We start from the raw sequence: 13,329 nt of genomic DNA on the forward strand, positions 1-13,329 counted from the left end.
CCTCACTGCTTTGTGATTTGTGATAGAAGGGACAGGGGAGTAGACTCTGTGCTCTATACTGTACTACATGCGTCCAAGCATGGGAGAAAGAGGAGAGACGTTGCATTTTTCTATTCCTTCAATCAATCAATCAGGGAGCTTCGGTTCCATCTTTTTGGCTTTGGCAACACCGTCCACAATGGTTCCCACGATGCCAAAAGCTATTTTCCCATTTGGCTACACATTGTGGATGCCCTTAACCGCACCACTTGGTTTTGCTCCTGTGTGCTATCTATACAAATCTCAATTATATTGATCTAAAAAATTATAGAATCAAGATTAGTAAAAAGGAGGTGATTTTGCCGCGCGGATGGCGGGGGAGGTTTCTTATTTGAGCAATGCTACATCCACGTAATGGTTTACGTAAAGTTACGAACTGATGTGATGTGGGACTACTTGATTGGATTAAAGGAGAGGATTAGGCCCACCCCACCTGAAAATCAGGGGGGCATATATAGATTAGATGGAAAGTATACGTAGCAGCTACGTAACCCTTTGTAAGTCTAGGATTAGGCTTCTTATTTTCGGAGGACGTTGTCCTGGCGGTTTGCTAACATGCGGTCCCACGTGTCAGTGCTTTACCAAGCCGATCCGTGTCCCACATGAGGCAGAACAACGGCAGAAGCAACACGTGGTTAAGTTGAAGAAGATGAGGGAGAAGCGGATTCCGCAACGAGTGAAATGATGGTTGCTTTGTCCCTCCAACTTAACTGCGGGAAAGGTGCAGCTTGTGATTTGATGCCTCATTGCTCATTACTACGCCGGCGCCATGACTGGGGTGCTTCACCCCGGCTGCTCTGCACTATATTCCGGTATGGCACGTGGACCTGGTAGCTTGATGTCCCACATGTCGGCGAAAGGGACTAGAAGATTTATGAATGCGAGCGCTCCACTCTTACGACGGAGGAGTAGACGACACGACGGCCCAGTGAACTGTCACTTGTAGTACTGTATAGTACTATAGTTTTACTGTTTCGCATGATCCATCGATACAAACCCGATTAAACTGGAAAGGGCGGGATTTTTCCCGCGCGGTAGATGATACTGGCCATACATTTCAAAGGCAATTTTAATGTATGCAAACTGAATAATTATAAGTAACAATATGATATCTAGTAAAACTAAAAACACATATGATTTATTGTGTTAGAGTGTAGTAGTAGTGTTGTATTGCATAGTTGTTAGATGTAACATGCGAGAATGTGTAGAGATGTAGTTTTGGAGGGCCTACAGAGAGAAAAGCGTAATACGGTCACCGAACTTCAGAATAAGCTGATTACGGTCACTATATACATTTTGCGGTGATTATACGGTCACTTGCTCACAGTTCAGCATCGGAGTGCACTCTGTTGACCGGCCAAATAGTCTGCGTGGCGCCATGTTGACTAGTTAAATTGACCACGCTTCCTTGTGGGTCCCACCTGTCAGTTCGCATAGGCAAAAGGTCAGATAAACACAAATTTACGCAGGCGCGACAAGGCTCCAACCCGTGCGCGGGAATCACCTGGTTGTGTATGTGTCTGTCAGGGCCTGATGTGTGCGCATGCATGTGTAGGTTGAGCACTTGAGCGTGAGAGTGTGTGTTGGTCGTGTGGTGTACTGGTGTGTGCATGCATGCGTGCGTGTGTGCGTGTGAGTGTTGCGTGCGTGCGTGTGAGTGTTGCGTGCGTGCGTGGCTGCGTGTGTACGTGTGAGTGTTGCGTGCGTGCGTGGGTGCATGTGTTTGTGTGAGTGTTGCGTGGATGCAGTTCGTGTGCATGCGTGCATGTGTGTATAATCACCACACCAGCTCATGTGTGTTAAAACAGACGGCTCAGCATACCAATACAAGGCCACCTTGTCCGTTGTGCCCGCGGTCATGACTTCAAACCACCGTCCAAATATATTTTTGTCGTTTGTTTTCATTCTTACTAGCAAGATGCCCATGCGTTGCACGTAACATCAAGATGCATTTGTATGACTTGTTTATCTTGTGAGAGAAAAGGATGAACGAGGGACGACCTTATTTGCAAATGTGGAGAGGTGTGCGGGTACCTTTTTGCAAAATTGCCATAGTTTCTTTCCTATCCGTCAGATATAAAACGGACGGCCTATATTGCAGGATGGCAGGCACACCATCATCACCAACTCTGTTTTTTATAAGAGTGTATTTTATGTATTTTATAAGAGTGTAGATGTAGAGTAGATACAAGTCGACAGGTGGGCACGATGGTAGTGAGATAATGTGATGCAACACTAGAGGTGCCACGTGGAGCGTTTAACTGGTCAATTAGTCATGTCATGAGCAAATACAGAGTTGTACGGTGAGCCCGTGACTGTATAATAACCACTAAATGTAAATGGTGACCGTAATGAGTGGATTCTGAAGTCCAATGTATGTATCGTGCTTTCGCTTCAAATACAATGATCGGCATTGCATATATCGCGAGAGAAAGATGAAACATGCGTGAATTTTCTGGGGGCTTACTTTTAGAGGACCTAGAGATAGTTTTGTGTGCATACGTGAAAGGGGCGTACAGGGGGGGTATGCGATGGAGAGAGAGATGCTCTTCGTTTCTCTTCATTATGACTAACTTTGTATATAGTATAAAAATATACAAATTCACAGTGCGGAATAAATATCATTGTGGGCACCATGCAATGCAAATTAGTGTTCGTACTCCTCCATATAACTTTGTAATGTTGTATATATGTAGAAACTCTAAAATAATTTTTTGGCCACACTTTATTCAAAAGGAATGTTGTATGCGAAATAAACGTCAAGAGAGGGCTTTTTAGATCAATGGGGTACGTGATGTAACATGTGTGAATGTGTAGTTGATGCATTTGGCGGGGCCTAGAGAGGTATGTGTGTGTATTACGTATTCGAGAGAGGCATGGATAGAGGGGCCGACGGGGGAGGGCGTGCGAGAGATAGCACGAGAAATGAGAGTGGTCTAGAGAGAGAGACGAATATGACGTCACGACAAGAGATTCCATTCCCTTGAGTGTGTATATGCAAGGGGGGAGGGAATAGAGGCACCAGGAGAAATTTTCTGTGTGTGTGGTGTTTGTGTTGGTATGTGTGGGTGTGAGAAGATAATGAGACGTGGGGGCAGAGGGTGTGTCACCGCGTGAGGTCCGGTGGGTCGAGGTGAGGCCCTTCGTTCGTTCCGACCTGCGCCACATTGGTCGGCACGTGACGCATTTAGGAAGACCCATGGATGACTAGTCGTACAAGACAAAGATAGCAGAATTGTGAAGGACTCTATGTCCACTAACAAAGCCGGCTAGGATTTGTAACCCTAGGTTCTCGGACTAAGGTAACCCCTTTATCTCTGATATTACTATTCATCCAACCTAACTTTAAGGGGCATCCTACAGAATGCTCTACTAGAATCATACTCGTCGATTAGGAAGAGAGGTGTGAGACAATGCATGAGAGACAGGCATAAAGATAATGTGCGTACATGAGACACGTAGGCAGGTCCATGTATATAGAAAGGGTCGATGAGGATTGTGCGTGTGTATGTTTGCGAGAGGAAGAGTGCTTGTGATAAAGGTTAGTGAAAACAGTTGTAAATGGTTACGAGAGGGAGGGAGGGTTATATCTAGAGCATGTGTGCGAGAAAGACACCTCGGGAGAGAGTGTGTGAGCATGTGTGAGAGACCACCAATGGAGAGTGAAACCTATCGGCCCGACGTCCAAAGGACTAAACCGGGGTAGGTTTGTAGCTTCATCTAGACGCCACACAACCGCATCCGAATAACATTCATACACAATGGCCGCCTAAGCACACATGCGCGCAGCCGAAATCGCTCCCGCCCACTATTTGGGACACCTGAGATTACCATCCTACCCCCGACCCGCATTAGGTCCGAAATTTAAGAGGGGGGCAAAGTTTGTACTTTCCCCAAATTTCAAACAAGCGCGTCCCATCTTCTATTCAAAAAAGCCAAAAACAAGCGCATCCCAGACCGAAACATAGTTCCGCCCCCCCCCCACCCGTCCAATTCCCCATTCATACTCCGTGGGCGTCAAAACTACCTCTCCACCAGCCGCGAAACCCCGGCGTCCTCCGTCCGCCACCCCATCCCACCTATCAACCGCCGCCCTCCTCCATCACGCCGGAGCCGATACCCCGACGTCGTCGTCCACCGCAACCTCAACCGCAACGCCCTCCACGGCTAGTAGTTGAAGCCGAGGCCGAGCTGTCCGTACCCGAGCCAGTTCAACCACGCCGTCCTGCGCCTCACCGCTGCCGCTCCAACTTCGCCACCCTCCACCGCACCGGAGTTGTTCCTGCTACGCCGTCCTTCGCTGCCTCGGATCTGCTTCCCCTCCGCCGACATACGGCCACGGCAACACAGTCAACAATTTGGCCATGGGTTCGTCCAAGCTTGCACCCTCCAGAACATCGGTTTCCCCGGTAAAAGAAGAAGATCGGCGCGACATGTGGAGGTGACCACACCAGCAACCGAAAAAGGTACTCCTCTTCCCTTATTCGTGCAAATCTTACGTCTCTGGTTGCACGGTATTCATCACAGAAGGTTGACCGCTTCTTCTTGATACTAGATGTTCCTAGTAACTCGCGATGCACAAGGTTTCTCCTCATATACTATTTCACCGTAGCTAGAGGTGTTGGGGAACGTAGCAATAATTCAAAATTTTCCTACGTGTCACCAAGATCTATCTAGGAGATGCTAGCAACGAGAGAGAGGAGTGCATCTACATACCCTTGTAGATCGCGAGCGGAAGCGTTCAAGAGAACGGGGTTGATGGAGTCGTACTCGTCGTGATCAAAATCACCGATGATCCTAGCGCCGAATGGACGGCACCTCCGCGTTCAACACACGTACGGTTGGGAGAGATGTCTCCTCCTTCTTGATCCAGCAAGGGGGGGGAGGTTGATGGAGATCCAGCAGCACGACGGTGTGGTGGTGGAAGTAGCGGGATTCCAACAGGGCTTCGCCAAGCGCTGCGGGAAGATGGAGATGTGTCATGGGAGGGAGAGGGAGGCGCCAGGGCTTGGGGTATTGCTCCCCTCCCTCCCCCCCTCTATATATAGGGCCCCTGGGGGGCGCCGGCCCTAGGAGATGCAATCTCCAAGGGGGGGCGGCGGCCAAGGGGGTGGCTTGCCCCCCAAGCCAAGTGGGGCGCCCCCCACCCCTAGGGTTTCCAACCCTATGCGCAGGGGGAGGCCCAAGGGGGGCGCACCAGCCCACCAGGGGCTGGTTCCCCTCCCACTTAAGCCCATGGGGCCCTCCGGGATAGGTGGCCCCACCCGGTGGACCCCCGGGACCCTTCCGGTGGTCCCGGTACAATACCGGTGACCCCTAAAACCTTCCCTGTGGCCGAAACTGGACTTCCTATATATAATTCTTTACCTCTGGACCATTTCGGAACTCCTCGTGACGTCCGGGATCTCATCCGGGACTCCGAACAACTTTTGGGTTACCGCATACTAGTATCTCTACAACCCTAGCGTCACCGAACCTTAAGTCTGTAGACCCTACGGGTTCGGGAGACATGCAGACATGACCGAGACGACTCTCCGGTCAATAACCAACAGCGGGATCTGGATACCCATGTTGGCTCCCACATGTTCCAAGATGATCTCATCGGATGAACCACGATGTCGAGGATTCAATCAATCCCGTATACAATTCCCTTTGTCAATCGGTACGTTACTTCCCCGAGATTCGATCGTCGGTATCCCAATACCTTGTTCAATCTCGTTACCGGCAAGTCACTTTACTCGTACCATAACGCATGATCCCGTGGCTAACTCCTTAGTCACATTGAGCTCATTATAATGATGCATTACCGAGTGGGCCCAGAGATACCTCTCCGTCATATGGAGTGACAAATCCCAGTCTCGATTCGTGCCAACCCAACAGACACTTTCGGAGATACCTGTAGTGCACCTTTATAGCCACCCAGTTACGTTGTGACGTTTGGTACACCCAAAGCATTCCTACGGTATCCGGGAGTTGCACAATCTCATGGTCTAAGGAAATGATACTTGACATTAGAAAAGCTCTAGCAAACGAACTACACGATCTTGTGCTATGCTTAGGATTGGGTCTTGTCCATCACATCATTCTCCTAATGATGTGATCCCGTTATCAATGACATCCAATGTCCATGGTGAGGAAACCATAACCATCTATTGATCAACGAGCTAGTCAACTAGAGGCTTACTAGGGACATGTTGTGGTCTATGTATTCACACATGTATTACGGTTTCCAGTTAATACAATTATAGCATGAATAATAGACAATTATCATGAACAAGGAAATATAATAATAACCATTTTATTATTGCCTCTAGGGCATATTTCCAACAGTCTCCCACTTGCACTAGTGTCAATAATCTAGTTCACATCACCATGTGATTAACACTCAAAGTTCACATCGCCATGTGACTAATACCCAAGAGTTTACTAGAGTCAATAATCTAGTTCACATCACCATGTGATTAACACTCAGTGAGTTCTAGGGTTTGATCATGTTATGCTTACGAGAGAGGTTTTAGTCAACGGGTCTGCAACATTCAGATCCGTGTGTGCTTTACAAATCTCCATGTCATCTTGTAGATGCAGCTACCACGCGCTACTTGGAGCTATTCCAAATAACTGCTCTACTATACGAATCCGGTTTACTACTCAGAGTCATCCGGATTAGTGTCAAAGTTTGCATCGACGTAACCCTTTACGACGAACAGTTTTACCACCTCCATAATCGAGAAAATTCCTTAGTCCACTAGATACTAAGGATAAGTTCGACCGCTGTCATGTGATCCATTCCCGGATCACTATTGTACCCCTTGACTAACTCATGGCAAGGCACACTTCAGGTGCGGTACACAGCATAGCATACTGTAGAGCCTACGTCTAAAGCATAGGAGACGACCTTCGTCCTTTCTCTCTCTTTAGCCGTGGTCAGGTCTTGAGTCTTACTCAATACTCACACCTTGTAACACAGCCAAGAACTCCTTCTTTGCTGATCTATTTTGAACTCCTTCAAAATCTTGTCACGGTATGTATTCATTTGAAAGTACTATTAAGCATTTTTGATCTATCCTTATAGATCTTGATACTCAATGTTCAAGTAGCTTAATCCAGGTTTTCCATTGAAAAACACTTTTCAAATAACCTTGTATGCTTTCCAGAAATTCTACATCATTTTCGATCAACAATATGTCAACAACATATACTCATCAGAAATTCTATATTGCTCCCACTCACTTCTTTGGAAATAGAAGTTTCTCATAAACTTTGTATAAACCCAAAATCTTTGATCATCTCATCAAAGCATACATTCCAACTCCGAGATGCTTACTCCAGTCCTTAGAAGGATTGCTGGAGCTTTGCATACTTGTTAGCATCTTTCAGGATTGACAAAACCTTCAGCTGGTTGTATCACATACAACCTTTCCTCAAGAAAATCGTCGAGAAACAATGTTTTGACATCCTATCTGCAAGATTTCATAAATGATGCAGTAAATGCTAACATAATTCCAACAGACTCTTAGCATCACTACGAGTGAGAAAGTCTCATCGCAGCCAACTCCTTGAACTTGCCAGAAAACATCTTAATGACAAGTCGAGCTTTCTTAATGGTGACACTTACCATCATTGTCTGTCTTCCTTTTAAAATCCATCTGCACCCAACAGCCTTACGACCATCAAGTAGTTCTTTCAAAGTCTATACTTTGTTTTCATACATGGATCCTCTCGGATTTTATGGCCTCGAGCCATTCGTCGGAATCCGGGCCCACCATCGCTTCTCCACAGCTCATAGGTTCATCGTTGTCCAACAACATGACTTCCAAGACAGGATTACGTACCACTCTGAAGTAGTACGCATCCTTGTCGTCCTATGAGGTTTGGTAGTGACTTGATCCGAAGTTTCATGATCACTATCATAAGCTTCCACTTCAATTGGTATAGGTGCCACAGGAACAACTTCCTGTGCCCTGCTACACACTAGTTGAAGTGACGGTTCAATAACCTCATCAAGTCTCCACCATCCTCCCACTCAATTCTTTCGAGAGAAACTTTTCCTCGAGAAAGGACCTATTTCTAGAAACAATCACTTTGCTTTCGGATCTGAAATAGGAGGTATACCCAACTGTTTTGGGTATTCTATGAAGATGCATTTATCCGCTTTGGGTTCGAGCTTATCAGCCTGAAACTTTTCCACATAAGCGTCGCAGCCCCAAACTTTTAAGAAACGACAGCTTAGGTTTCTCTAAACCATAGTTCATACAGTGTCGTCTCAACGGAATTGCATGGTGCCCTATTTAAAGTGAATGCGGTTGTCTCTGATGCCTAACCCATAAACGATAGTGTAATTCGATAAGAGACATCATGGTATGCACCATATCCAATAGGGTGCAGTTATGATGTTCGGACACACCATCACACTATGGTGTTCCAGGCGGTATTAGTCGTGAAACAATTTCCACAATTTCTTAATTGTGTGCCAAACTCGTAACTCAGATATTCATCTCTATGATCAAATCACAGACATTTTATCCTCTTGTCACGACGATCTTCAACTTCACTCTGAAATTACTTGAACCTTTCAATAATTCAGACTTGTGTTTCATCAAGTAAATATTCTCAGCATCTACTCAAATCATCTGTGAAGTAAGAACATAACGATATCCACTGCGTGCCTCAGCACTCATTGGACTGCACACATCAAAATGTATTACTTCCAACAAGTTGCTTTCTTGTTCCATCTTACTGAAAACGAGGCCTTTCAGTCATCTTGCCCATGTGGTATGATTTGCATGTCTCAAGTGATTCAAAATCAAGTGAGTCCAAACGATCCATCTGTTTGGACTTTCTTCATGCATATATACTAATAGACATGGTTCGCATGTCTCAATCTTTTCAAAAATGAGTGAGTCCAAAGATCCATCAACATGGAGCTTCTTCATGCGTTTTATACCAATATGACTCAAATGCCAGTGCCACAAGTATGTGGTACTATCATTACTATCTTATATCTTTGGGCATGAACATGTGTATCACTACGATCGAGATTCAATAAACCATTCATTTTAGGTGCAAGACCATTGAAGGTATTATTCAAAAGAGTAACCATTATTCTCCTTTAATGAATAACCGTATTGCGATAAATATAATCCAATCATGTCTATGCTCAACGCAAACACCAAATAACAATTATTTAGGTTTAATACCAATCCCGATGGTAGAGGGAGCGTACGATGTTTGATTACATCAACCTTGGAAACACTTCCAACACATATTGTCATCTCACCTTTAGCTAGTCTTCGTTTATTTCGCAGCTTTTATTTCGAGTTACTAACACTTAGCAACCGAACCGGTATCTAATACCCTGGTGCTACTAGGAGTACTAGTAAAGTACACATTAATATAATGTATATCCAATATACTTCTGTCGACCTTGCCAGCCTTCTCATTTACGAAGTATCTAGGGTAGTTCTGCTTCAGTGACCGTTCCCCTCATTTCAGAAGCACTTAGTCTCGGGTTTGGGTTCAACCTTGGGTTTCTTCACTAGAGCAGCAACTGATTTGCCGTTTCATGAAGTATCCCTTCTTGCCCTTGCCCTTCTAGAAACTAGTGGTTTTACTAACCATCAACAATTGATGTTCCTTCTTGATTTCTACTTTCGCGGTGTCAAACATCGCGAGTTGCTCAAGAATCATCATGTCTATCCCTGATATGTTATAGTTCATCACGAAGCTCTAATAGCTTGGTGGCAGTGACTATGGAGAACCATCACTATCTCATCTGGAAGATTAACTCCCGCTCGATTCAAGTGATTGTAGTACTTAGACAATCTGAGCACATGCTCAACGATTGAGCTTTTCTCCCTTAGTTTGCAGGCTTAAGAAATTTGTCAGAGGTCTCATACCTCTTGACGTGGGCACTAGTCTGAAATCCCAATTTCAGTCTTTGGAACATCTCATATGTTCTGCGACGTTTCAAAACCGTCTTTGGTGCCACAATTTTAAACCGTTCAACATTACGCACTGAACTATCACGTAGTCATCAAAACGTGTATGGCAGATGTTTCGTAACATCTACAGACGACGCTCGAGGTTCAGCACACTGAGCGGTGCATTAAGGACATAAGCCTTCTGTGCAGTAATGAGGACAATCCTCAGTTTACGGACCCAGTCCGCATGATTGCTACTATCAACTTTCAACTAAATTTTCTCTAGGAACATACCTTAGTAGAACTAAAGCGTAACCTACGACATTATTTGCAAAGACCTTTTGACTATGTTCATGATAATTAAGTTCATCTGATTATTTAATGAACTCCCACTTAGATAGACATCCCTCTAGTCATCTAAGTGATACATGATCCGAATCGACTAGGCCGTGTCCGATCATCACGTGAGACGGACTAGTCATCATCGGTGAACATCTCCATGTTGGTCATATCTACTATACGACTCATGTTCGACCTTTCGGTCTCTTGTGTTCCGAGGCCATGTCTGTACATGCTAGGCTCGTCAAGTCAACCCAAGTGTTTCGCATGTGTTCCGAGGCCATGTCTGTACATGCTAGGCTCGTCAACACCCATTGTATGCGAACGTTAGAATCTATCACACCCGATCATCACGTGGTGCTTCGAAACAACGAACCTTCGCAATGGTGCACAGTTAGGGGGAACACGTCTCTTGAAATTTTAGAGAGGGATCATCTTATTTATGCTACCGTCGTTCTAAGCAAATAAGATGTAAACATGACAAACATCACATGCAAATCATAAAGTGACATGATATGGCCAATATCATCTTGCGCCTTTGATCTCCATCTTCGAGGCGCGGCATGATCACCTTCGTCACCGGCATGACACCATGATCTCCATCATCGTGTCTTCATGAAGTTGTATCGCCAACTATTACTTCTACTACTATGGCTAACGGTTAGCAATAAAGTAAAGTAATTACATGGCGTTTTTCATTGACACGCAGGTCATACAATAAATTAAGACAACTCCTATGGCTCCTGCCGGTTGTCATACTCATCGACATGCAAGTCGTGATTCCTATTACAAGAACATGATCAATCTCATACATCACATATATCATTCATCACATCCTTTTGGCCATATCACATCACATAGCATACCCTGCAAAAACAAGTTAGACGTCCTCTAATTGTTGTTGCATGTTTTACGTGGCTGCTATGGGTTTCTAGCAAGAACGTTTCTTACCTACGCAAAAGCCACAACGGTGATATGCCAATTGCTATTTACCCTTCATAAGGACCCTTTTCATCAAATCCGATCCAACTAAAGTGGGAGAGACAGACACCCGCTAGCCACCTTATGCATCAAGTGCATTTTAGTCGGTGGAACCTGTCTCACGTAAGGGTACGTGTAAGGTCGGTCCGGGCCGCTTCATCCCACAATGCTGCCGAATCAAGATAAGACTAGTAACGGTAAGCAAATTGAACAAATCATCGCCCACAACTACTTTGTGTTCTACTCGTGCATAGAATCTACGCATAGACCTGGCTCATGATGCCACTATGGGGGAACGTAGCAATAATTCAAAATTTTCCTACGTGTCACCAAGATCTATCTAGGAGGTGCTAGCAACAAGAGAGAGGAGTGCATCTACATACCCTTGTAGATCGCAAGCGGAAGCGTTCAAGAGAACGGGGTTGATGGAGTCGTACTCGTCGTGATCCAAATCACCGATGATCCTAGCGCCGAACGGACGGCACCTCCGCGTTCAACACACGTATGGTTGGGAGAGACGTCTCCTCCTTCTTGATCCAGCAAGGGGGGAGGAGAGGTTGATGGAGATCCAGCAGCATGACGGCGTGGTGGTGGAAGTAGCGGGATTCCAACAGGGCTTCGCCAAGCGCTGCGGGAAGAGGGAGATGTGTAACGGGAGGGAGAGGGAGGCGCCAGGGCTTGGGGTATTGCTGCCCTCCCTCCCCCTCTATATATAGGGCCCCTGGGGGGCGCCGGCCCTAGGAGATGCAATCTCCAAGGGGGGCGGCGGCCAAGGGGGTGGCTTGCCCCCCAAGCCAAGTGGGGCGCCCCCCACCCCTAGGGTTTCCAACCCTAGGCGCAGGGGGAGGCCCAAGGGGGGCGCACCAGCCCACCAGGGGCTGGTTCCCCTCCCACTTCAGCCCATGGGGCCCTCCGGGATAGGTGGCCCCACCCGGTGGACCCCCGGGACCCTTCCGGTGGTCCCGGTACAATACCGGTGACCCCCGAAACCTTCCCGGTGGCCGAAACTGGACTTCCTATATATAATTCTTTACCTCCGGACCATTTCGGAACTCCTCGTGACGTCCGGGATCTCATCCGGGACTCCGAACAACTTTTGGGTTACCGCATACTAGTATCTCTACAACCCTAGCGTCACCGAACCTTAAGTGTGTAGACCCTACGGGTTCGGGAGACATGCAGACATGACCGAGACGACTCTCCGGTCAATAACCAACAGCGGGATCTGGATACCCATGTTGGCTCCCACATGTTCCACGATGATCTCATCAGATGAACCACGATGTCGAGGATTCAATCAATCCCGTATACAATTCCCTTTGTCAATCGGTACGTTACTTGCCCGAGATTCGATCGTCGGTATCCCAATACCTTGTTCAATCTCGTTACCGGCAAGTCACTTTACTCGTACCGTAACGCATGATCCCGTGGCTAACTCCTTAGTCACATTGAGCTCATTATGATGATGCATTACCGAATGGGCCCAGAGATACCTCTCCGTCATACGGAGTGACAAATCCCAGTCTCGATTCGTGCCAACCCAACAGACACTTTCGGAGATGCCTGTAGTGCACCTTTATAGCCACCCAGTTACGTTGTGACGTTTGGTACACCCAAAGCATTCCTACGGTATCCAGGAGTTGCACAATCTCATGGTCTAAGGAAATGATACTTGACATTAGAAAAGCTCTAGCAAACGAACTACACGATCTTGTGCTATGCTTAGGATTGGGTCTTGTCCATCACATCATTCTCCTAATGATGTGATCCCGTTATCAATGACATCCAATGTCCATGGTGAGGAAACCATAACCATCTATTGATCAATGAGCTAGTCAACTAGAGGCTTACTAGGGACATGTTGTGGTCTATGTATTCACACATGTATTACAGTTTCCAGTTAATACAATTATAGCATGAACAATAGACAATTATCATGAACAAGGAAATATAATAATAACCATTTTATTATTGCCTCTAGGGCATATTTCCAACAAGAGGTCCGTCGCGCCCCTGAATTTCATTTTCTGGCCAGTTGATTCCCAATTAA

The sequence above is a fragment of the Triticum aestivum genome, chromosome 7D (assembly GCF_018294505.1).
Source record: "Triticum aestivum cultivar Chinese Spring chromosome 7D, IWGSC CS RefSeq v2.1, whole genome shotgun sequence".
In the NCBI taxonomy this organism is placed as follows: domain Eukaryota; kingdom Viridiplantae; phylum Streptophyta; class Magnoliopsida; order Poales; family Poaceae; genus Triticum; species Triticum aestivum.